General features: G+C 47.4%; 1 pseudogene; it reads right to left on the reverse strand.

The window, feature by feature from the left end:
- Nucleotides 1–24,135, reverse strand: part of LOC147597853 (uncharacterized) — a 47,111-nt pseudogene extending 22,976 nt beyond the window's left edge.
- Between the last annotated feature and the right edge of the window lie 494 nt (nt 24,136–24,629).

The raw sequence follows: 24,629 nt of genomic DNA on the forward strand, positions 1-24,629 counted from the left end.
CTAACAGAAAATGTCACAGTGCATCACTGTCACCTCTCAGCTTCTACTCAACAGCACTCTCAGATCTTCCCATGCCTATATCAATATGTGCAACATGTACTTTTCATATCACAATGTTGAAATACTGTTATGACTGAGTACCACACGATCCTCATAGTGTCTCTTGAATTTTATGCTGTAAAAATACTAAATAAATAAACCATGGAGAGTGTTGTGGTTTAACCCTAGTCACCACACAGTTTCTCGCTCACCATGCCCCTCACCAGATGGATGGGGGAGAGAATTGGGAAGAAAGGAAAACTCATGGGTTGAGATGAAGACAGTTTACCAGAATAGCAAAGGAAAATGACAATAATAACAGAATATAAGGATACTAAAATATACAAAATGAGCAATGCACACTTTCTCACCACCTGATGTCCCAAAGACAGCCTGTCCCAATCAGCGATCACAGAAATGAAACCAAGCAGCCAGCAAAGGAGTGATAGGGAGAGAGCAAGGGATCCAGTGAGCGATGCCAGCAGTGCCCTCCCCTGACCAACCCCCACTTCTATTCTGAGCATGATGTTTATGGCATGGAATACTCTCTTTGGCCAGTTTGGGTCAATTTGTCTGTCTGTCTCTCTCCCAGCTTCCTGCACCTGCACATTAGAGAGACCTGGAGAGTCGGAGAGTGTCCTTGGTGTCATTAGCAACAACTCACATTGTCAGTGTGTTTATCAACATTTTTCACATACAAAATCCAAAACACACTGGCTATTGAGAGGAAAATTAACTCCATCCCTCTCAAAACCAGGGCAAGGGCCTGTCCAAGAGCTGTATCTTAATGGCTCGTGTAAACTTCTGTAGACAGCATTTGCTCTGAAGGGTTTGCATGCTGCTTGGTTGCTGATCCAGCGTGGGGTCCCTCCCCCAGGCTACAGTCCTTTGTGAACTGCTCCGGAGAGGGAGTTCTTCCCCCGAGGAGGAAGGAGCGGTGGAAAAGAGACATGTGATGAACTAATCCCCATTCCCCCCTGTGCCACTCAAGAGGGTAAGGAGATAGACATAATTGAAAATAAAGTTAATCCTGGGAAGAAGGAGAGGTAGGGGGAAGTTAACTTGTTCTCTTCCTCGTTATCCTGCTTTTGTTTTACTACTAATAATAAACAAATAGTTTTCCCCAAGTCGAGTCTGTTTTGCCCGTAACGGTAACTTCAAGGACCTCTCCCTGTCCTTATCTCAAACCTCGAGCCTTTTTTTGTTATACTATCTCCCCCTATTCCCTTGGAGGATGTGAGAAGTGAGTGAGAGACTGTGCAGCTTGCTCCCGAGCAGAGCTAAAGTAGGACAAGTCAGTGTACAAGAGAGAGAAAATGAGGATGCGGCTGTTCTCTAGGAGCAGACAGCTACTTGCAGCTTCACTGAATTGTGGTGATTCCCTGACTAACAAACCCGTCCTGTAAAGACATGCCACCATAGAACAAGCAGAAGGATCTCAGCTCCCATGAGACAGAGCAGGAAAGAGAAGAGTACAAAAAAAAAAAAAGATAAATTCTTTGGCATAGCTAATCTGTTATATCACTGTGCTAGGCTCACCAGACAGAAAGTCTCAAATTTTTTATCCTTGAGAAGTACAAAGAGAAACACAAACCAATCCTTGCAGATGGCCCGAAGTAAAAGGCTCTGAAATTGTGTACCAAAGATGATATTACAAAGATACTCTAACAAGATGGATGGAACAAAGAACAAAGCTTATTATTTTTTTTTGTAACTCCAAGTTTGGACTCTAAAATAGAAGAAGGTTCTAATAAAAATAATTCCCAATGGGAAAAGTTCCCTTAAAAGCTTCCAGAAGGGTTGGTTTGTGTTTTTTCTCATTTTTTTCACATATTGCCCCTCAACCCCCAAGAAGGTTCTAAACATTGCAAACTGCGCAGGCTTCTGTAAAGCCTATATTCACATTAAATGAGAGATGAAAATAGGTTTCACAGTCATTCCTTTGCCCATGAATGAAACACAAAACTTTCATCTCAATGAAACTTAGCTTTTTTTTTTTTTTTTTTTTCAGAAAGGAAGGTGAGAAAGATGGCCTTTACCTGTTGTGAGGTGCCCATCAAGTTCATTACATTGCAGTTGTTTTTGACAACTCTTTTGCATCTTGTTTAAATTCTCCTCCCCTACCACTGCTATGTCACCTCTCAAGTGTGGTGGGAAAAGGAGCCCACTTGCAGCTCATAGTCCTTTGAGGTACCATTCATCAGCTATGGGGAGATGCTGACCTGAGGTGATTAAGGGCTTTAGATCTGCCCCATGGAGACAGTGATGAGAGCTGGGAGAGCCTGTGTGCTGAAGATCCCACGGGCTTTTTCCAAGAGCACTGCAGAGCTCAGCTGAGCCTATCAGGAGAACACGAGTAGCAGGTGGATTCCATTTCTCCAGAGCCAGGCTGTGACTGGCTCATGATAAAAGGTGACTGTGCCTATCCTGATCATTGTCTGTAATTATCACCTTCAGTTTTGCAGTGAGGTTGACCTCAGCTGTGTGTGTAACTAGAAAAGCTAAGAGTATATTTCTAAATGCCAGTAGTCAACCTGGAACACTGCCTGATGTGCAAAGTAGTGAAATGGATATCTGGAGAGAATTGTTTCATTTCTTTAACGTTTCTGTCTCAGAATGGTGGAGTTATGTGACTACCATGTGGATCAGCCCTGCCTGCCTTGTTGCCCTGGCTCTAATGAGAGCTTAAGGGCTCTAGGTTGACTTTGCTTTGCAGTTCTTAGAACTGTAAAGCTGGGTGAGTTATTTATTCCCTCTCTTTGGGTCTGGCCTGAATCACTTAAGTACAAGTATTTTGTGCCATTTGATGAGACATGGCCACATGCGAGCCAGTAGGTAAGGCACAGCAGACCCATGTCCTGTGGAGCATCATCTGGTGCCTGTAGAGAGTACTTCAGGTCGTCCAAAATGTTACCAAATGCTTATTTTCCAGTAACTAAGTTGTGTCCCAAAAAGTAGCTTAGATCCCAGGCAGCATTAGAATTGGTGAGTTAAATCACCTCTTCTCATTGAACTGGACAGAGGCTTATCTCCATAGAGAATCGCAGATATTGACACTGATAGAAATCACAGAGCTGGGTCTATGTAGAGGCAAGATCAGAGTCTTGTAGATCCCAGGCTTTCAGGCCTAAAGGATCTGGAAGAAAACTTACTTTTTTTTTTTGTCTGACTTCTTTCTATAGTGCTGTGAATGACTAACAAGTGGGTCTGCCCTCTGACAGTGACAAGTTCCTTCCTCCCATGATGTCATCTTCCACATCATTCCATTGATGGTATTAAGGGAGCTGTTGCCTTTAGGTCCAGCTAGCTCTTTCCTTCAGCATTGTGGATTCCCTGGAGAAAGAGCTTTATGCAAAGAAAGAAAAGATAAACTAGGAAGAAGCAATGAGGAAGAACCAGGAGAGGTTGTCCCAGTCAGTGGAGGGACCAGGGTGTCTGTGGAAGAAAAGCTTGGACAGTCTAGCATAAAGGACATGGCAGGTGTGATCTCAGCTGCAGGGCAGCAGGTGGAACTAGATAGAAAGAGGTTTGGAGGTGACATTTTGGGAACTGGGTTCTTGTATGAACAGTAGGCTCTGTCGCAGGTCCCTAACAAGATTGGCATGGCATGTAGAAGCCTTTGCACTGCTTTGACAGAGAGTCTCAAGTCAGGAACCCTGGCCCGAGTGTGAAACCGTTCAATATTTAAGATGAGGACACAGGCATACAACATTCCTGTTACCCACAATGAATAAAGACTGCTGATCGAAATCAGCATGCTATTTGAAATAAAGTGTACTTACTTGTTTTAGGACTAGGTATGTATTTAATGAGAAATATTTGCAAGAACAAGGTGTAGGGACAAGCCCTACAGGCTTTGAGGAAATGACAGCTGGGTGTCTCCTAACCTTCCCTAACGTGGCTGATTCTGGGCTAAATATACTTCACCTGGCTGTCTCTGGGATTGTCTCCCATTGGAACCAAAAGAGCATAGATTATAAGATCAGAGGAATCTCTCTTCACTGGTGATTTCCAAAATTTAGTGAGGTCAGTGCTGTCCTTACAGCAGGTAAAGTTATTTCTTCTTTTACCAGATGATCCTTAATCCGTAAGAAAAACACCAGAGTGTTCAAAAAACTTTTGTATATCCCCTAGAAGCTAAACTGTCTGATACCTTGTTCTGGTTTTGTTAGTGAGGGGGGGCCTAAGGTGGTAGCTTCTGTAGGAAACTGCTAGAAGTCGCTCCCCTTTGTTCGGTGGACTCGGCCGGGCCTAGGGTGGACCCGCTGCTGGCCAAGGCCGAGCCAATTGGTAGCAGAATGTCCCGTGATAACGCCTCTGCGATAACGTATTTAAGTAGGGGAAAACAGGAAAAAGAGGAAGAGAAGATGTGAAGCAGCTGAGCGGGGGGCAGAGAAGGGGAGGCGCGAGCGTCATGGGCCTTGCCGGCCTCACCCTCTGGCCTCCCGCCGGGCAGCCAACTGGGCCCAACTCGGCCCGGCCTGGCTGCAAGAAGTGGAGAGGAGATGAGAAGTGAATAAGATGTAAAAAGGATCCTGAGAGACGTCTGCCAGCCTGTTGTGAGGAATGGCTGCAGACGCCAAGGTCAGTGAAGAAGGAGGGGGAGGAGTAATATGGCTCCTGGCCAAGATTCCTCTGCAACTCGTGGTGAAGACCATGGTGGAGCGGGTTGTCCCCCTGCAGCCCATGGAGGTCCACGGAGGGGCAGAGATCCACCTGCAGCCCATGGAGGACCCCACGCCAGAGCAGGTGGAGGCCTGAAGGAGGCTGTGGCCCGTGAAGGGCCCGCTGGGACAGCTGTTCTAGAGGGACTGCACCCCGTGGAAGAGATGACCCACGCCGGAGCAGTTTCACGAAGGACTGTGGCCCATGGGAGGGACCCCACGCTGGAGCAGAGGAGGAATGCGAGGAGGTCTTCCCCTGACGATGATACAGCGGCATAAAACAACGCGTGATGAACTGACCGCGACCCCCATTCCCTTTTCCCCCCCCTGTGCCGCTCGGGAGGGGAAGGTAGTAGAGATAATGTTAAGCTTGGGAAGAGGGAGGGGTGGGGGGGAGGTTATCTTGTTCCCTGTCTCATTCTCCTGCTAATTTTAGAAATAAATGAATAGTTTTCCCCAAGTCAAGTCTGTTTTGCCCGTGACGGTAACTTTAAGGATTTCTCCCCGTCCTTATCTCAAACCTTGAGCCGTTTTTCTTATATCATCTCCCCCTATTCTCTCGAGGGTGGGGGGAGCGAGAGAGAGAGACTGCGTAGTCTGGTCCTGATCAGGGCTGAACTACGACATACCTTAAGAAAAAGGCAATAAGGAGAAGATTTAATTTTTTTTAATGTTTCCTTTTAGAGGATTAAGTCCCTCAATCTTCTTTCCTTTCCTCCTTCTTTCCTTCTGTTATGGCAACAAAAGGTAAAGCAACCAATAAAACAGTGAAAGTAATCATCGGTTTACTGAAAGTGAACTCACATCCCCATAAATTTATTTTCCAAAGCAGTAAGTAATTTTGTTAGCATTTTTTTTTTCCGTTCGTTCAACAAGATAGAGTCCCACTAACTGTAAGGAGGATTTAGAAGTCCAGCTCAGGCAGGCAAATATCTGCCACCCCATGAGGATGGGAGGGTGTTCTGAGGCATATACACTTCAGAAGACAATTGCACGCAGTATGTTACACACCATCTAAAAATCAAAGGGCATACAAATAGTCACAGAGGAATATCTTTAAAATAATTTATTTCTAGCACATTATTGTTACATTCTTAGGCTGTTTCTTTTTATAATTTTCTTTTTCAATGTTCTAAATGTAAAAAAAAAAGTAAATCTAGGCAAGAATGAAGGAAAATCATGACAAATAGCTGAGACTGAGCATATAAGTGTGGTGAATTTTTTCTCAAAATGATAAATGACTATTCGATTGATGATTCTGTGTTCTCAAGCAAAGATCTGATTTCCTGTTAAAAAACTTTCAAAACATAAATATTGGATAGCTTATCAACAGGTGTACTGCTTTACAACAGGGAGAAACAGACCTTTAAGGTCCAATTTGAGAAGCCGCGGGAGGCCTGGAAAAAACAGATGAATTGCATCCTTGAAGTGCCTTTTCCTCTCTGTTTGCCGGCTCTCTTGCCAGCTAACCTACCCCGCACGCACCGGAGCCCCGCTCCGGGGAAAGCAGGGCATCACACGGATACCGTCAAGCCAAGCCTTCAATTTAATGCTGCGCAACACAGGGTTAAATACCCGTACACCCGCTACGCACGCGAACGCACCCGCCCCCTGCGCCCATGAATCTATCCATGCCCGCCATGCACCTGCCCCTGCACCCATGGACTTATCCGTGCCCACCACATACGTGGACGCACCTGCACCCTGTGCCCATGGACCTATCCGCGCCTAGCGCGCGAATCACTGCAGACTGCTCCTCCTGCATACACGCAGCCCTGCTAACATTACCCCACAATTCCCCCCCTCTATGCTAAATCATTCTAGTCTAATGGCTGGTACCCTGAGGTGGATGCCGCTATAATATAGTTGATCACGGATAGTCACCTAGTGACCCCTCAGTCATAACATGCACGAAACGTAACAGTAACAGAAACAAACAAAGCATTATCAAAGCAACTGCTAGGATTGTCAGACCTATAGACACAATGTTTCTTAGCCATCTAGGTAAACCGAACAGGTCTGGAAACCACCCCAGTCCTTTAGGGCTTTGACGTTGAATACTGACTGGGCAGCATGCGCATGCATCTTCTCCAAGGCCGAGGAGGTGTTCTTGCTGAAGTCCAAACAGCAGTAACCCTGGAGACCTAGGACTCCCTCTAGGTCGCTGCAACTGATGCCAGGCCTCACAAGGGCATAATCTAATGCCAACTTCATTTGTGTCAGTCCTTCGTCGTGTGCTGCTAAAGCAGTCGCCAGTTCAGATACGGCGAGGGCTGTGCGGTTGGCATTCCCAAGAGCCCAACAGGCCACGTGCTATGCAAACCTGAGTAGAGTTTGTGTAATGCGAGAGCTGCTCCCAGAAGTTAGTCGTTATCACTGCCATTGGAAGACTCACAATCGGGATCAATCCCACTAGGATGAGCTGGAGAGTGCCACGCCGCTCAGTTACCCTGCTGATCCTCCAGCCACAGCTGTACCAACCAGGCTGGGATCCATCCGGTCCCCGCACCTGTGGAGATACAAGCATACCCTCATCCCCATGTTAGCAAATCAGCGGGACCTTCCCAGCCTGGGTTTTCTGGCCAGCGGAACCAGACCTTTGGGAGTGCCTTGCCCCCAAACAGCGGCTGACGCGAGGAAAAATGGTTTTGGATAGGGGAAACGGATTGGGGGTTAGCGAAGGACATATGATTCAGTACCACAAGCGCTTCACCGACCAAGACCCCTGGAGAACCCCTCTTTCCCCCCTCTCTGAAGCAGATAGCTGTGCTTTCAGGGTTTTGTGTGCGCGCTCTACAATCACTTGCTTGGTGCTGTTCAGAGGAATGCCAAACGTATGGCGGACTCCCCACGTCTGCAGGAAGTGGTGAGATACCCATGACGGCCCACGGTCAGTCTTTATTTTCCGAGGTACCCTAGGCAAATAAAAGCCCAGCTCTGGTGCAGGATGGATTTTGTGTTATGGACGTCGTGAATGGACACACGAAGACAGCTCGGGAGCAAGTGTCGATCACAACATGAATGTATTTGAAACAGCCAAATAGCGCATAGTCTGTGATATCTGGTTCGGAGCATACCTCCGGGGTTAACGCCTGGGTAGTATAAGGCCTGGTTCGGGTTAGGTGCTTGACATGCTGGACAGGCTGGCACTACAGCCCAAGCGTGTGAGATGGGCAGTTGGAACTGACATCATATGGCATGTGCGTTCTGATGTATTATTCTCTGTATCACTTTTATAGACAGGTGACCAAGCACGGAATGTTAATGATTATAGCTAGTATGATGCCTAGTATCACAATTTTGTAGCTAAGGATAGCAACCACCTAGCTATGCCCTACACAAGCTAATAAGATTACTAATGACACCTTATATATATATATATTTAAAAAACCCCTAAATTTCACTATTTTCTACTAATTTTCTATTATGATATTCTCTATTAGTACAAACATAATAACTTCAGTAACTTTGTTGTCTACAAAGCCAGTGACTAATTTTTGCAGGCCTCTGTTGAAACAAGCCATAAATTCCATTAACAATGTCTTGTATCTTAAAGTTCCCTTCTCATTCCATGGCTTTCTTCCAGCGAGCGTGATTGTTTCCCTCTCCCAAGGTCAGTTTGCTTTCACTGACACCGTACTGGCTCAAGAAATACCCACATCTCTCTCTTCTTTGTTTATGAGAAGAGGTTTGTTTCAACGCTTTATCTATTAAAGTCTGCACATATTTCAACACACACACGGAATACAGATCAAAATACATATATAAAAAGAATGAATAAGCATCCTGCAGCTATTTGTAATAAGCTTATATCAATCCACCAAAAGATTTCTGAATATATCAAAATCATCACTTTGTTGCTGTTTTTTGTACTCCTTTTTGCAAGTTTTGAATACTTTTATGAATAGATTCCGAATAATCAGACAGATTCATGCAGCAAAGCCCATCAAAATCCTGACAACCATGATTTTGTGCTAATAATAAAAAAATCTACTACTGATCTATTCTGTTACCAACCCGACTACGCCAAAGACACTGCCGAGCAAGAGGATGTTTATCAGCAGGGTCAGAGCAGAGAAAGGAGGCAGGCGCAGCACCTTCAGGGTGTCCCCTGTTGTTAATAAAGTGTGCTCTGGGTCCTCTCCCCCTCCCCGCCCCGAGTCACCCCCGTTTTATCCTCAGCAGATTCAGTGAAAGAGTAGCCACTAGACGTTGCTGCACGCGTGGCCAACGCATACAACAAGGCCTGACCAGACGTTGCTGCATGTGTGGCCAGCACATGCAACAAGGTCTGTCAAATATGTACTCTGCAGGCTAACAGTGGTTCTGTTTTGTAAAATAGTATAGCGTATAGAACCTATATCAATTAACAGTGTTAATAGTACTGATATAATTGCATGTGTTTACTTAGCAAGCCAAAAGCCCAATTTATTTAGCGTAGCTAATGCCTAGACACTTGCCACATCAAGTGCAAAGATTGAAGCAGCAATAGTTTCACCTGGTTTCCAAAACTCTGTATTATCTTGGCAATCAGAATTAAAGCTATGTGTACTTTGTTTAGGTCTTTTATGCTGTCTGGATTTTGATATGTGCTCGCGTGATTACACCATGCTGTACCGTTGCAATGTGTAGGTCTTAAAGCATTTACAAGCATTACCCCTCTAGTAACATTAGCTCCTGAATAGTTAAAGACAATAGGCAGAAGTCCATCTTTAGGGATCCCAAAAGTTCCATCTTCTGTTATTTAGCACTCAGCACTAGCAGCTGCTGTTGTTTTACACAGAATTGTCGTCCTACTGCTATCTGATCTGGCAGATTGACCAAGCATGTTCTGAAAGGCTTATTTGAAGATGATATAGACAAACAAATGATGTCCTGTCCTGTGGCATTAACCATAATTACCCACACATTCGTTCTTTCCGTAACTGATGTCCATGGAGCTGCCACACAGGTTGTTAACAATCCGACAAACGCAAGGCAGCTTGGAGCGCTGGTCGTACCCATTGTGCAGGGATCCACTTGTTCACTGCTCCTGTAGAGACACAAGCATATCCTTTCCCCCACATCATAAGAGGGAATGGTCCTTCCCAATTACCTGTTTCCAGATTCTTATTTTCACTTTTTTTTTTCTTTTTTTTTTTTTTGGCTCAGCTTCCTGCACCTGCTCATTAACAAGACTTGGAAAGCCAGACAGTGTCCTTGGTCTCATTAACAACAACCCTTATCATCAGAGCATTTTTATCAACATTCTTCACATACAAAATCCGAAGCTTCTGAGAGGAAAATTAACTTCATCCCTGCTAAAACCAAGACAGTATTCATCCCTTGTTTCACACCATTTACTTCATGCTTATACACACACACACACAAACACGCCACCTCTGTAACAAGGAAGCTCCAAAGACCGAAGGCTCCTTTTCTGGATCTATGGGACCTGGATCAAAGGGATTTTTCCGGCTCGCTGTTAGTCTTTGTTTCCATGGACGAAGGAGCAGATGGGGTAACGGGTGCTGTTGAATCTCCTTTTTGTGTGTGATTCTTCAAGGTTTCAAACATTACATGCCACACCGGTAATAACTTTTGAACAGCAGGGTCACCCCGCGTTACACAGTCCCACAGTCTAATACCTATGGTGTTCCAGGAGCCCACTGTATAGATATTACAGAGGTTTGATATGTGAGCGGACACCCAAGTCAACAAGCTCTTCAGGTCAGTGTTATTAATAGCACAGTTCTGTTCTTCTAACATTTTTGTTAGACTCGTTAAAACTGATTTATGTTCCTTTGAAGCAGTGCTTCTCGTCGTTCTGGTCTCAAGGACCGCAGCTGTATCACCCGCCGCTTTATCCTTGATCTCGGGGACCGCGGCTCTTCTCCCCACCAGGAAAGCACTAGGACCCCGCTCCGCGCCCCGCGACTCCTCAGGCGCCACCTCGAAACTGTCTCCCGCCTCACTATCACCCCTCCGCGAATTTACAAGCGGTGGAGCCGATGGGGCAGAAAGAGAGACAGAGGGCATTTCTGTGTCCTCCTATTTGGGGGGTTGTTCTTTCGGGTCAGGCTCCTCCAGCAAGGAAGGCGTGATACACGGGGGAGTACACCCAAATTCCATCGCCCCTCTACCACCATCAGAGGCTCCCGGCCAAACGAGGCAGACCACCGGAGCGCCACCCCCTGTCCCCTCCACGCCATCTCGACCCCCTTCGTCCCCCTCCCCTTCCGAGGGCCACCCTTCTTTGATTGCAATTAAAGCCGCAACCCACACTTCGCGCGCCTCTCGAGCCTTAGCCAGCAGTCTTTTCACCGAACCTAACATCTCCAGCCGCATCGCCACACCCTTCGTTCCGACCCACCCTTCTTCCAGTATCTCTTTCCCCGCCGCCTGTAACCGCGCCGAGTCCATCCCCTCTCCCGGCTTGTTAATCAAGCCCCGTTTCTGCATCCATAGGATGAACTCCGTCAACGGTGCCCTATGCACCGGACAATTCACATCTTTACCCAATGCCTTTAATACCTTCACTGTATCAGAGATGGATGCCATCTTAACAGCAGGCAGGCACGACCGCCGCGCGGCCCCAGCTCAAAACCGTCCGGACCTGTATCACGTCGGGGTCACCACTTGCCGGCTCTCTTGCCAGCTAACCTACCCCGCACGCACCGGAGCCCCGCTCCGGGGAAAGCAGGGCATCACACGGATACCGTCAAGCCAAGCCTTCAATTTAATGCTGCGCAACACAGGGTTAAATACCCGTACACCCGCTACGCACGCGAACGCACCCACCCCCTGCGCCCATGAATCTATCCGTGCCTGCCACGTACCTGCCCCTGCACCCATGGACTTATCCGTGCCCACCACATACGTGGACGCACCTGCACCCTGTGCCCGTGGACCTATCCGCGCCTAGCGTGCGAATCACTGCAGACTGCCCCTCCTGCATACATGCAGCCCTGCTAACGTTACCCCACAATTCCCCCCCTCTATGCTAAATGGTTCTATGCAATCATGCTTTGTTTACACTCAGCACTTCCACCACGAGCCAGGGACAACATCCTGTCTTGGGGGAAAGTGGCAGCAGCAAAGTCCAATGACCTTGCTAAAAATAGGCTTCTAAGAAAACCACAGTACCCTCATCCCTCTTTTCAAGAGTGTTAAGTGATGTCTTTGCAAGAATAAGATCATCTTTGAAAGACAGTGTCAATGAGCAGAATTCCCAAAAACCTGGTAAAAGAATAATTTCACACTCATTTTCCAGATGAGCAAGAGGAGAATATAGGAAATGTCCTCATTCTCCAGCAAGATTATGGGGCAAATATTCCTGGAAGCCCTATCCAGGCACAGAAAGGATAAAAAAGTGATTTGGAACAGCCAGCATGGATCAGTGAAGGGAAAAATCACACCTAGGTAGCCTGGTTTGCTAAGAAAACACTTTGGAATTTCTGAAATTAACCATTTTGTTTTGAAAATGAAAAAAAAACCTACCAAAAAAACCCCACAAAACAAAACATAAAAGAAAACCTATGGTTTGTTTGTGACCCTCATAGGAAAACAGGCCACGGTTTTTAGTCCAGAATGGCTCAAATTCATCCTACCTCTACCATGAGGATTAGAGAGTAAATTGTTCTCTTCTCTATGTATGTCTTTCTTTACATGGCAGCTATTTAGCTCTCTTCAAATGGAAAACCAAGATAGAAATAACATCGAGACAGCTAACCTGAATAAATAGCTAAGCACCACAGAACCATTTCAGGACATGATTTAATAGGCATGGTAATGTTAGGTTGACAGCTGGACTTGATGATCTTGGAGGTCTCTTCCTTAAGATTCTATGATTCTATGTTTTGCTCACTTTCCCCTTCCCCCCTCAGCAGGATGAGGGGGAGAATTGGACTAGTAAAAGTGAGTTGAGATAAAGAAAGCTTAATAGATAAAGCTAGGGCCACGAAGATGATAAAAGGGCTGGAGCACCTCTCCTATGAGAACAGGCTGAGAGAGTTGGAGCTGTTCAGCCTGGAGAAGAGAAGGCTCCAAGGAGACCTTAGAGCGGCCTTCCAGTGCCTAAAGGGAGCTGTCATAGTTTAGCCTCAGTTGCGGCCAGACTACACAGTCTCTCTCTCTCACTCCCCCCACCCTCTGAGAGAATAAGGGGAGATATAGGAAAAAGGCTTGAGGTTTGGGATAAGGACAGGGAGAAACATAAAAGTTACTGTCATGGGCAAAACAGACTCGACTTGGGGAAAACTATTCATTTATTACTAAAACCAAAGTAGGATAATGAGACAGAGAGCAAGATAAACTCCCCCAACCCCTCCCTCTTCCTGGGCTTAACATTATCTCTACCACCTTCCCCCACCCCCCACGAGCAGCACAGGGGGGAAGAGGGAATGGGGGTTACCGTCAGTCCATCACACCTTGTTTTATGCCGCTGCTTCGTCGTTGGGGGAAGAACTCCTCACATTCCTCCTCTACTCCATCGTGGGGTCCCTCCCACGGGCCTTTGTGAGACTGCTCCGGCGTGGGTCATCTCTTCCACGGCATGCAGTCCCTCTGCAATGGCTGCCCCAGCGGGGCCTCCATGGGCCACAGCCGCCTTCAGGCATCCACGTTCCCCGGTGTGGGGTCCTCTATGGGCTGCAGGGGGATCTCTGCTCCTCCGTGGGCTCCACGGGCAGCAGGGGCACAGCCGGCCTCACCATGGGCTGCACCATGGGCTGCAGGGGAATCTTGGCCAGGAGCTGCATTACTGCTCCTCCTCCTTGTGCACTGACCTTGGTGTCTGCAGCCATTCCTCCCGTAAGAAAAATTCTTCACAACAGGCAGGCAGACGCCTCTCAGGTTCTCTTCACATCTCATCTCCTCTCCACTTCTTGCAGCCGGGCCCAGTCGGCTGCCCAGCAGGAGGCCAGAGGGTGAGGCCTGCAAGGCCCATAAGGCTCGTGCCTCCCCCTCTCTGCCCCTGCTCAGCTCCTTCACATCTTCTCCTCCTTCTCCTTCTTTTTTTTTTTCCTTTTTTCCCCTTCTCAAATACGTTATCGCAGAGGTGTTATCACGGGACATTCTGCTACCAATCAGCTCGGCCCTGGCCAGCAGCGAGTCTGCCCTAGGCCCGGCAGAGTCCACTCGACAAAGGGGAAACAACTTCTAGCAGTTTCCTACAGAAGCTGCCACCTCTCCAGTAGGGCCTGTTGTGACAGGATGAGGGGTACTGGTTTCAAGATAGAGGGAGGTAGATTTAGATTCGATATTAGGAAAAAATTTTTTACACCGAGGGTGGTGAAGCACTAGAACAGGTCGCCCAGAGAGGTGGTGGATGCCCCATCCCTGGAAACATTCCAGGCCAGGTTGAACGGGGCTCTGAGTAACCTGATCTGGTTGGAGATGTCCCTGCTTCTTGTAGACGGGTTGGGCTTGATGACCTTTGAAGGTCCCTTCCAACCCTAACCATTCCATGATTCTGTAAACTCCTTTGCTTTGACAGCTATTTTATTAAATCCACATTAAGGGACAGATTGAGATCCATCACGTTGACAGTGCATGTTATCACAGTCAATTAACTGCTACAAGATGATTGATGATTGATTTTCTGGTTGTACACAGTAAGATAATGGCACATAAAGGCAAGGACTCACCCCAGTAAAGTCTGTATATTGTCTAGACTCCAATGACTCTTTACCTTGGGGAGGAATTTATGTACATTGACTGTCTGGTGCCTTTTAAAGGTCATATGATATATCCTTTGGCTTCCAGCTGCTTCTCCAGAAGGATACGATTCTTCTGTCAGTCCTATGTATGATAAATCAGGCTGGACAGGAGCTTTGATGTTCTCTGATTCCCTCCCACTTGGAGCATGGGCAACTTAAATCGGATTACTTAAGGCATTGTCCAAGCAAGCTTTGATTTTTTTCCATCATGGAGATTCTATCATCGTATCTGTTAGCTTTGAACTGCTAAACGGATCTATGTGATAGAAGGAAGTACAGACTGGAGACAAAAATCAGCTTGTAGGTTAAGGGATCCATGTCGGGACCCATATGTTGCTGTCTATGTGTAGGCTAGATGTTGAAGACCCTGTTGTTGCCATTGGTGTTCTTAGGTTGGATTCTGTTGACTAAACATAGGGTTCTAATGACATTTCTGGGTCTGTGGGATGCTCGATATGACTCAGAATATTTCAGCTTCTTCAGGAGGATGGAGGTTTCCCGTAACCCATGTAATATCTAATAATCTCTTGCAGATGTGTCAGATAATCAAGGTTGACTAACAAGACAATGCATACTGCTTTCTAGACACCTGGCTTGTTCCTCTGAGGTAAGGAGAAAAAAAAACGCCAACTGTGACAGCAGCCTTATCATGCTGTTCTTTTTAGTTTTAAATTATTGTAAGTTAGTCAGAAACAATTTCCTCAAAAGACATAAAATATATTCTGCTTCCCACATGCTTTATTAAAATATACAAAGAACAAAGTGGTTTTAGTTAATTTATTCTGTATTTATTTCAAAATCAACAGCACCGAAACTGACCAGGCAAGCCAGAAGACAAATTGAGTGAGCATCAGTGAACAAACTCACAGCTAATGTATGATTACCTTATCAGTAAAATGAACAGATATTTGTCCTACACTGTCTGCAACAATTAAAAAAAAAAGAAAAAAAAAAAGAAAAACTAATCTATCGAGATTATAACTGTAATATCAAAAAGAAGTAATACAATTGCTGGTGTGAGCGCTCAGCAATGCAGAGTGAAAAGAGAAAACAGAATGAAAGAGGCAAATTTAAGGACATGGAATGCATCAGGAGTCATTTCAGCTTACAGTGATAACTGATTGGAAGTGTTCTTCAAGCAGTAACTCATATTACTGTATCTTATTCTGGTTTTAACAAAAGATTTGGCTCTACTTTCCTCTTGTTCCTCTGTTAGGTACTTGTAGAAAGCAATAAGGTCCTCTTGAGCCTTCGTTCCTTAGTACAAGCCCAGTGATGGAGCAGCCATAAAGGCAACCCAGTAATAACAGAAAAATACTGTCAGAGAAGGGTATCGGCTCAGCTGGGAGGCTGGGACATCCTTGATATGCACAGCTCGGAGCCCAAGATAAGCACAGAACAAAGAAACCTCAGTAACAAACTGACCTTCTAGGAAAGCAGAAGTCAGCAACAAGTGTTCCAGGAACTGGTGTCCCAATCTACACCACTTATGCCCATATATGTATCTACACCAAAGATATAAAAAGAACTCACTATCTACCCAAAGCGAGCTTCTCCATGTGAGATCTCCTAGACAGACCAGATCCTCACCTGGGACAACTGCTTGACTCCAGATTCTGTGATACGGATCCTCTTTGAAGTGACACTTTTCTGTCATTGATTATCTCCACTCGTGGCAGTTGTTTGGTGAGTACCATACCAGTAATTCTTCAAACTGTAAATATAGCTAGCTAGCTAGCTAGATAGGTGCGCATAGAGGTAAATCATCATAAGTTTATCCTTCCATTACTAGTGGTTATTTTATAGTAACTTACAATATACACTTGCTTTACTAGCAGCGATTCATGATAAAGAAATCAATGGAATCAAAGCTTCCATGTCCTTGAGTATTACGGAATCCTACAAACCCATGGTTACAACCTTTACGCATCCACAGTCAGATAACCCTCAAAGGTTGTGGCCATGATATTAAATGATGTCAGAAGTGGGATTCTGTAAATGTACCCATCATGGAGAAGGCTGAAGAAGAACAGCTAAAATGAAAGAGAAAAAGGCATGGGAAACACTGAGGTGGGACAGGAAATGGATCACTGAAAATTGTCTTGACTGGGAGACACCGTGAACAGAATTTCACAAGTGGCAGGAAACTTGCAAGCATAAAGCAAAGGCAGGCAATGGACCCTTTACTGGGCTTCTCATAGAGACATTAATGACCTGTGTTGGTTCTGTTTAGGGGTGAGGGGGGCGTTACGGTGGCAGCTTCTGCAAGAAGCTGCTAGAAGTTTCCCCTTTGTTCGGTGGACTTGGCCAGGTCTAGGGCAGACCTGCCGCTGACAAGGGCTGAGCCAATTGGTGATGGAATGTTCAGTGATAGTGCCTATGTAATAATGTATTTGAGAAGGGGAAAAATAATTTTAAAAAAGGAAGAAGATGTGAAGAAGCTAAAGCAGGGGCAGAGAGGGGGAGGCACAAGACTTCTAGGCCTTGCAGCTCTCAGCCTCTGGCCTCCTGCTGGGTGGCTGTCTGGGCCACAATAATTGAAGAGAGGAGATGTGAAGAGAACTTGAGGGGCGTCTGCCTGCCTGTTGTGAAGAATTTATCATGAGAGGAGCAGCTGCAGACACCAAGGTCAGTGCAGAAGGAGAGGGAGCAGTAATGCGGCTCCTGGCCAAGATTCCACTGCAGCCCATGGTGATGACCACAGAATCATAGAATCATAGAATGGTTAGGGTTGGAAGGGACCTTCAAAGGTCATCTAGTCCAACCTCCCTGCAAGGAGCAGGGACATCCCCAACTAGATCAGGTTGCTCAGAGCCTCATCCAGCCTGGCCTTGAACGTTTCCAGGGATGGGGCCTCCACCACCTTTCTGGGCAACCTGTTCCAGTGTTCTATAACTCGCATTGTAAAAATTTTTTTCCTTATTTCCAATCTAAATCTACCCCCCTCTATTTTAAAACCATTACCTCTCGTCCTATTGCAACAGGCCCTACTAAACAGCCTCTCCCCATCTTTCTTGTAGGCCCCCTTGAGGTACTGGAAGACCGCTATCAGGTCTCCCCGGAGCCTCCTCTTCTCCAGGCTGAACAGCCCCAACTCTCTCAGCCTGTCCTCATAAGAGAGGTGCTCCAGCCCTCTGATCATCTTCGTGGCCCTCCTCTGGACCTTCTCCAACTGGTTCATGTCCTTCTTATGTTGGGGGCTCCAGAACTGGACACAGTACTCCAGGTGGGGTCTCACCAGGGCAGAGTAGAGGGGGAGAATCACCTCCCTCGACCTGCTGGCCACACTTCTCTTGATGCAGCCCAGGATGCGGTTGGCCTTCTGGGCCGCAAGGGCGCATTGCCTGCTCATGTTAAGCTTCTCATCCACCAGCACTCCCAAGTCCTTCTCCTCAGGGCTGCTCTCAATCCATTCTCCGCCCAGCCTGTATTTGTGCCTGGGATTGCCATGACCCAGGTGCAGGACCTTGCACTTTGCTCCACCATGGTGGAGCAGGCTGTCCCCCTTCAGCCCATGGAGGCCCAGGGAGGAGCAGAGATCCCCTTGCAGCCTGTGGAGGACCCAATGTCGGGGCAGGTGGATGCCTGAAGGAGGCTGTGGCCCTTGGAGGGCCTGTGTGGGGGCAGTCAGTTCCTCGGGGGCTACATCCCATGGAAAAACAACACTCACTGGAGTAGTTCATGAAGGACTGTAGCCTGTGGGAGTGATCCCACGCTGGAGCAGGGAGGAATGTGAGGAGTTCTTTCTCTGAGGAGGAAGGAGCGGCGCAAAGCAACGTGTGATGAACTGACCGTAACCCTCATTTCCTATTCCCTCCTGTGCCACTCAGGGTAGGGAAGGAGGTAGAGGTAACTGAAATGAAGTTAAGCCTGGGAAGAGTGAGGGATGGGACGAAGTTGCTTTCGTTCTCTTAGTCTTCATCCTGCTTTGGTTTTAACAAGAAATAAATAGTTTTTCCCCAATCAAATCTGGTTTGCCCATAATGGTAACTTTTATGACCTCTCCCTGTCCTTATCTCAAACCTTGAGCCTTTTTTTTTGTTTTATTATCTCTCCCTATTCTCTCAGAGGGTGAGGGGAGAGAGTGAGAGACTACACAGCTCATTCCCGAGCAGGGCCAAAGTATGACATGACCACAGGTACTTTGCTAAAAGCTGCTGAGCAGTGAGTTCAAGATGCTCAACAGCGAGCTAAGGATGCAGAGGCGTCTGCAGCTGTGTTTGGATCTCATAGTCATGGGAAGAGCCAACAACTTCAGTGGTTAGGAACTAATCTTAGACCTCTGACTTTGAAAAGCTAGAGAGAGGATATCTGCTCAGTCTCAGAGAGTGAGATTATTCAGAAAATCTATGCACTGAGAGCTGATGAAGAGGAGAATGATTCTGATATTGGTTATGACACTGGGCCTTGTGCTCTTACCTCAGCCACACCGTTACCTGAGCCTGATGTGTATTAGGTAACAGATGCCACTCCCGTGGCCCTCTTGTACTCTATTATTAAAACTGCCACAGCACAAACTCCAGACCCTGCCAGAGCAACAGGAGGCACCTCCCACCCCCTCCTTCAGGTTACTACAACCGCTGTGTCATACAATGCAAAAGAAACTAAGGCACAAGTCCTTACAGTATGGGAAGAAGTCAACTCATTGGTTAGGATGGGTGGCACAGTCCTGTTCTTGATCAGAATGAAGCCAGTCAAGTATTCATGGGAGGAAGCATTTTTCTCCAAAATCCAAGAGTAGGGGCTGGACAGAACACCTTTTCTCTATTATCTTCAATAATACATGATCTTAGGCAACTGCAAGGACTACAAGGTTGTAACCCTCCCCCTCCCTAGAATACTCTGACAGAGGGGATACCGATGCTGGCTGCACAGGATGTCCTTAATGAGCAAGGTGCTATACTCCAGAGTATGATGTCCGTGATAGTAATGGCAGGATGGAAGTCAAGACTACAGCAAAATGCAGCACCTGGGGGACCAAAGAGCCTGGCCTTAATGTTATGTGTGAAACACATGACTGGAACACTGTGATAGCTGGAGAACTGGACAGCCTTTATTGGAACCCCTGAGAAGGTGGTATGTCAAAAGGAAGGGCAGGTAAGGACAGTCCAAATGTCAAAGGGAGGTCAGAATAATAAGAATGGGGACAAAATATTCTAAGACCTCTGTTAAAAGGAATCAATCTCACAAAAAAAAATGACGCCCTGAAAGACCCAAGTGAGATTCAGAACAGGCACATTTATGGGCCTCGCCCCAAGGAATAGGGTTTATGTCAAGCCAGTTAGACAGGTTCCCTATACTCACTTTAGAGAAACTACAGGATAATTGTGAGAGGGACTACACCTGCAGCCCAAGTGTTGGGAAGGTGCTTGAGGGAATTGTTGCATCTGCATCCTTTTGCCCCCACCTTTGGGAAAGTAATGGAGGCACTTGCAACTTCCAGCCCAGGGAGTTTTGATGACATGTATGAGGTGGCTGAAATTTTTTGGAATGTATACCTTTGGTAGTAAATGATAAATATTCTTTCCCTTTCCTCATGGACACAGGAGCCACAATAGCCATAATTAAAGCTAGGAACACCCCTGGATTGATCCAGACATTTCAAGAAAGGATTTACATAACATGAGTTGCCAGGAAAATACAAAAGCTTCCAGTATCTGTGATAAAGTTGACATGAGGGTAGACGACAGGAACCTAGCCTTACGGCTCTATTTTTAAGCATAACTTGCATTATAGGGTCATAGAATCATAGAATCATTAGGGTTGGAAGGGACCTTCAAAAGTCATCTAGTCCAACCCCCCCTGCAAGGAGCATAGAATCATAGAATCATAGAATCATAGAATCACATGGTTGGATGGGACCTATAAGATCATCTAGTCCAACCGTCTTCCCACTACCGTTGCTGCCACAGCTACTAAACCATATCTTGTAGCTTCTCATCAAGCCGCCTCTTGAACACTGCCAGGGACGGCGACTCCACCACCTCCCTGGGCAGGCCATTCCAGTGCCTGACCACTCTTTGGGAGAAAAAGTTTTTCCTGACGTCCAATCTAAACCTCCTCTGGTACAACTTGTGGCCATTTCCTCGGGTCCTGCTTGTTGCCTGGGAGAAGAGGCCAAACCCCTGCTCATCACAACCTGCCTTCAGGAAGCTATAGAGTGCAATGAGATCTCCCCTGAGCCTCCTCTTCTCCAGACTAAACAATCCCAACTCTCTCAGCCGCTCCTCATAAGACTTGTGCTCCAGACCCCTCACCAGCTTTGTTGCCCTTCTCTGGACACGTTCCAGGGCTTCAATGTCTTTCTTGTAGTGAGGGGCCCAAAACTGAACACAATACTCGAGGTGCGGCCTCACCAGCGCCAAATACAGGGGGATGATTACCTCCCTGCTCCTGCTGGCCACTCTATTTCTAATGCAGGCCAGGATGCCGTTGGCCCTCTTGGCCACCTGGGCACACTGTCGGCTCATGTTCAGCTGAGCATCAACCAACACCCCCAGGTCCCTTTTCTCTTCACAGTCCTCCAGCCACTCAGCTCCGAGCCTATAGCGCTGCATGGGGTTATTGTGGCCAAAGTGCAGGACCCGACACTTGGCCTTGTTGAACCTCATCCCATTCAGCTCAGCCCAGCGATCCAGCCTATCCAGATCCCTCTGAAGGGCCTCCCTACCCTCAGGCAGATCAACACCACTACCCAACTTGGTGTCATCTGCAAACTTACTGAGGGTACACTCAATCCCCTCGTCTAGGTCATCAATAAAGATATTGAACAAGATGGGCCGAAGTACCGACCCCTGGGGGACACCACTTGTAACAGGCTGCCAGCTGGACTTGACTCCATTAACTACTACCTGCTGGGCATGGCTCCCTAGCCAGTTCTTTATCCAAAGAAGGGTATACCTACCCAGTCCACGGGCAGCCAGTTTCCCTAGGAGAATACTGTGAGAGACCGTGTCAAAGGCTTTGCTGAAGTCCAGGTAGACCACATCAACAGCCTTTCCCTCATCCACCAGTCTGGTCACCCAGTCGTAAAAGGAAATGAGGTTGGTCAAGCACGACCTGCCTTTCGTGAACCCGTGCTGGCTGGGCCTGATCCCCTGGATGCCACTCATATGCCGAGTGATCTCACCCAAGATGATTTGCTCCATAACTTTCCTGGGTACTGAGGTCAGGCTGACAGGCCTGTAGTTCCCCGGATCCTCCTTACGGCCCTTCTTGTAGATGGGAGTCACATCGGCAAGCCTCCAATCCTCCGGGACCTCCCCAGATAACCAGGAGTGCTGGTAGATGGCTGAGAGCGGCTCGGCAATCACCCCCACCAACTCCCTTAGCACCCTAGGATGGAGCCCGTCCGGTCCCATGGAGTTGTGGCAGTCCAGATGGAGAAGGAGCTCTCTAACTGTCTCCACCTGTACCACAGGGGGTGTATTCGGCCTGGCATCCCAGACTTCCAGATTAGGGCATAAAGTGCCCTGAGGATAACTGATCTGCCTATTAAAGGCAGAAGTAAAGAAGGCGTTGAGGACCTCAGCCTTCTCCTTATCCTCAGTGGTCACATTCCCCGCTGCATCAAGTAAAGGGTATAAATTCTCCTTATTTCTTCTCTTACCACTGATATATTTGTAAAATGATTTCTTGTTCTCTTTTACTGCAGTGGCCAATCTGAGTTCATGCTGAGCTTTTGCCTTCCTAACTTCCTCCCTGCATACCTTAGAAACTTCTTTGTAATCTCCCCAAGTAGCCTGTGCCTTCTTCCAGAGGACACAGACTCTCTTTTTCTTCCAGAGCCTCAACAATACTTCCCGGCTCATCCACACCGGTCTTCTTCCCCTACGGCTCGCCTTACGACATTCAGGAACAGCCTGTTCTTGTGCCTTTAAGATGGACACTCTCCATCTTGAGGAGCGTCCAGGCTTCCTGGACCCCTTTACTCTTAAGGAGCGACTCCCAAGGGACCCTCACAACAAGCGTCCTGAACAAGTCAAACTCTGCCCTCTTGAAGTTCAGGATAGCCGTTCTGCTAGTGATCCTTCTGACATCTCCAAGAATAGAGAATTCTACAATTTCATGGTCGATCTGCCCAAGACAGTGCCCAACCTTCACGTTTCCCATCAGTCCTTCTCTATTAGTAAAGAGTAGATCAATCAGGGCACCACCCCTGGTAGGCTCTCGTACCAGCTGCATAAGGAAACTATCTTCCACACCCTCTAGGAACCTTTTGGACTGTTTCCTCTGCGCTGTATGATATTCCCAGCATATATCAGGGAAGTTGAAGTCTCCCACAAGAACGAGTGCTGGCGATTGCGCGATTCGCTCAAGCTGCTCATCCTGATCCTTCTCTTCATCCTGATTAGGTGGTCTATAACAGACCCCCACCACGATGTCACGCCTACAGACCTTTCCTCTGATCCTTATCCATAGACATTCAACTGTATCATTCCCAACCCCAAGCTCTTCAATGTCAAAATAGTCTTTAATATAAAGGGCCACACCACCACCCTTCCTTCCTCGTCTGTCCCGCCTGAAGAGCTTGTAGCCTTCCATCACAGCACTCCAGTCGTGGGAGTGGTCCCACCACGTTTCAGTAATAGCAACCAGGTCATAGTTATCCTGCCGCACAATCGCTTCCAGCTCCTCCTGCTTGTTGCTCATGCTGCGTGCATTGGTGTAGATGCACTTCAGCCGAGACAGCTGCCTCAGCCCCAGATCGAGCACCGTTCCCCTGGGCTCTTCCCTTGAGGGCATTGTTTTGTCCCCTTCCCCCTTCGTAGCTAGTTTAAAGATCTGTCGATAAGCCCCGCCAGCTCCTGTGCTAGGATTCGTTGCCCCCTGTGAGAAAGGTGGGTTCCACAAACAGAAGACAGGCCAGGGGCCGAGTAAACTGCCCCATGATCAAAGAACCCAAACTTTCTCTCTCGACACCAGCCTCTAAGCCAATTATTCATTAATGGAACTTTCCAAGCCCAGTCTGTGCCGCTTGCTGACCCTGAAGGTATAGAACAGAAGATCACTTGAGCTCCTGCTCCTTGAACCAAACGCCCTAAACCCCTGAAATCTCTTTTCATAGTTCGTAGGCTTCTCTGTGCAATTTCATCACTGCCCACTTGAACTATGAGGAGTGGAAAATAATCAGTGGGCCTAACTAGCTGTGGGAGTTTCCGGGTTATGTCTCTGACCCGGGCCCCAGGAAGGCAGCACACCTCCCTACGGGTAGGGTCAGGCCGGTATATTGGGCCCTCTGTCCCTCTCAGAAGGGAGTCACCTACAACTATCACCCTTCTTTCTTTTTTGGAGGAGGCAGTCTTCAAGCGTGGATCCGACTGCCTCACCTTACGCAAGCTAGGAGGCGGCGTTCCCACGTCATCCTCACTCACCTCTCCCTCCGGTTTCAGGGCTTCAAACCTGTTACACAGAGGGACCTGGGGAACCGAGGTAGGTCAGGATGGGGGTTGCCTGCAACGCCAACCTGGGACCTGCTGCCATCCCTCCTCTCCTCTCAAGCAGTCCCTCTCCGCTTGACTATGGCAAGGGAGAGGGTCCACTACTCCCTCAGTCCGGGGGGTGCAATCTCTGCGTCTTTCTCGCAGAGAGTCACTCCACCAGTCAATCTCCCGCTCGCACTCTCTGATACTCTGTAACCTCTCTACGTCCTCCCTAAGCTCCACCACCAGACTGAGCAGCTCGTCCAGCTGGGGCAGGGAGGGAGCAGGGACATCTCCAACTAGAAGCCCCATCCAACCTGGCCTTGAATGTTTCCACGGATGGGGCATCCACCGCCTCTCTGGACAACCTGGGCCAGTGTTCTACCACCCTTAGTGTAAAAAATTTTTTCCTAATATCTGATCTGATTCTACCTTCCTCCGTTTTGAAACCATTACCCCTCATCCTGTCACAACAGGCCCTACTGAAGAGTTTCTCCCCATCTTTCCTCTAGGCCCCTTTAGGCATTGGAAGGTCACTCTAAGGTCTCCCCGGAGCCTTCTTTTTTTCCAGGCTGAACAGCCCCAGCTCTCTCAGCCTGTCCTCATGAGCCTTTCGCTATCATCTTGCTAAGAGTCTGTAACTAGATTGTAAAATAAAATGTCACAGCAAGAACATATTGGGATTTCTAAGCCTCTGGAAAAGCCATTGGTGTTCTTAGATATATGCTTTTGTTTCACTTGGAAAGTACATTTCTAGAAAGCAATATATGTCAATTTTCTAAAGGAAAAAGAAGGAAGAAACTCCA

The sequence above is a fragment of the Chlamydotis macqueenii genome, chromosome 25 (assembly GCF_036417535.1).
Source record: "Chlamydotis macqueenii isolate bChlMac1 chromosome 25, bChlMac1.mat, whole genome shotgun sequence".
Lineage (NCBI taxonomy): Eukaryota > Metazoa > Chordata > Aves > Otidiformes > Otididae > Chlamydotis > Chlamydotis macqueenii.